Raw genomic sequence first — 2,639 nt, forward strand, 5'->3', positions numbered from 1 at the left:
GTATTTATGTATGTCTATGCACAACCTACTGAGTTCATTTACTGTTAGTATCATAAATACATAAGTACATGTATATATGATTGACCACTAATGATTAGATAACTCACCAAGAAACTCAGCCTTGTAAAAAACTGACTTTCCCTTTCTTAGTAGCCATTAATTTTTGATAGAATTTTATTTAGGGGTGGAGCCTTAGGAACTTTCCCGCATCCACAATGTCATGTCAATTGGTATTGTCATTACACAGGTCTTGTGTAGGAAACCATATTATTGAAGTTTCATGGAGGCTTTTCTGTCATGTCTAGAAGACACTAACTAGCACCATTTTACAACACTTATTTATGAAAACAAAACACAGTAACTTTAGGGACAGATGGAAGATTTTGTAGACATTATTTAAAAGACTGTCTTAAAGATATACATTTAAGCGTCTTGTTTTAAAAATGCACTATAATACAGAGGTGCTCTTTCCAATGGAGAACTTCCAGAATCAAATTTTCTTTAACTTCTTTCTTTTATTTCTTAATTTCATTATGTGTCAGGGGCTGGGGAGATGGCTCAACAGTTAAGAGCACTGACTTCTCTTGCAGAGGATTGGGTTCTGTTCCCAGGACCCACATGTCACCTATCAATCGTCCATAAATCCAGTTCCAGGAGAACCAATGTCCCCTTCTGACCTCCACAGGCAATTCAGAACATGGTAGCACTTATATACATACAGGCAATACACTCATACACATAAAATTAATAATAATAATAATAATATATTATTTTTATGTGCCTATGCAAGGGATTTGTGGTTCAAACCATTGAAAAGTAACAGTTAGCTTAAATGAGCTCTTATGCAATTTGAAGATGTTCATTAGGGAAATAAACCAAGAAGAAAGAATGCATGCTATAATGAACACAGATAATGGAGTATGATAAACATGGGTTCAAATCCTTGTTTGGATTCTACAAGCTCCAATTAATTATTAGTAGAACAAAAAAGAAATTGTAAGTATTAAATGAATGAGATACTGTGGACATTCAATGCATAGTATTCGTTATCATCAGCGTCAGGAGAAAATAGGACTAAGTAAATTGTTTTTTCTTTCCAAAGGAAAGATTTCTCACTTACTGATGAACTTTAGAAAATCAATAAACACTGAACACAGTCAAAGGGAAATTATAAATGATGAACGTATTTTTATGTGGTTTGTTAGAGTGTAATGCATCCCCATTTCTTGTGTGCTGTCCCCTACTTGTACATGTGTTTATTTGCATGTACCTTCCAATGTGTAAAAATTTCTGCATATGGTGGTAGATGTTCATATGCTAGGATTTAATCAGAGGCTGTTATAAAAGTTAGTCATTCCTGTTCTCTGTCCTAAGTGCCTAGTAATACTGGTATTTGTTGAGTTCTAAAAATGACATGACTTTCTTAATCCTGTAACCACATTCTATGAAATTTCACACGCTTTATGAACTATTGTGTAGACATACTGAGTACTTTTAACTTAGGGAAGAAAACAATAGAACTATCTTTAACTTTCAAACTATTCTAATTGCTTTGATATATTTTACTTTTTGAGTTATTGTTAGTTTTATGCCCATATTTGGCCATTGTTAAAATTGCCTTTATCATTGGTTTATACTTTAAAATTTGAGGTTCATAGTTACAAGAATATTTAACTTCATTGAGACTAAAGTATTGTTACATTTAAGAAGTAAAAACCTGAAGTTGTGTATTTTAAATAAATAAAAAATAATTTTTAAATGAGTATAATTTTAAAACACTAAAATTGAAAGCCAAAAACATTACCATAACTTAAGGTTATGAATCTAACAATATTTTTTATGTTGGAAATCCAAGCATTTGAATATTGTATCACTAACTGGAAAATTCAGGCAGGGATATTATAACAAACAAACTTTTATAATCACATCTTAGAGAATTTTCTGTCTTATTTGTATAAATATCTGAGTATGTATACCAACTTCTTTCAACCTGTTCTTCTACATTCTCAACAAAGAATCTTAACATCTTTTTAAAAAATGTTAAATTATTTCATTTACATATGGAATCTGAAAAAGTGGAATCAGAAAAGTGATAGCAGTTAATAGAGCTGGGAATCAAGAGAACAGACTGGGAAAATGTTGGCCAATGTTTGCACAATTAAATAATAAAGGAGGAATAAATTCAGGAGATCGATTACGACATACAGCCACTATACATAACGGCAGTGCGTGCGTACTTTAAAATTGCTGAGTAGACTTTAAATGTTCTCATCACATATTGCACAAATATTATTTGTTTGTGGTGACATATTTTGATTAGTTTGTTTTGACCATCCCACAATACATGTGTAGCTATTGTCTATAGGTAATATCAATATATGATGGACACAATATACATATATATAATATACTTTTCTTTGTGAATATAAAAGGAATTGGATGGAAAGAAAGTCTTCTGTGGGCACGCACAGTTGTGATTTAATTGCATTTTTATCAAATTTATATCCAATTTAATGTTTTATTTGAGATATGATGATTCATTATATTTAAGCTAACAATGTGAAAAAATCAAATAGCTATTAAAGAAGGAGAATTTACTGATTTTGTCAAGGCTTATATATAATTTTCAAAGAGGTAGT

The sequence above is a fragment of the Nannospalax galili genome, unplaced genomic scaffold (assembly GCF_000622305.1).
Source record: "Nannospalax galili isolate Female #2095 unplaced genomic scaffold, S.galili_v1.0 scaffold705, whole genome shotgun sequence".
Classification (NCBI taxonomy): domain Eukaryota; kingdom Metazoa; phylum Chordata; class Mammalia; order Rodentia; family Spalacidae; genus Nannospalax; species Nannospalax galili.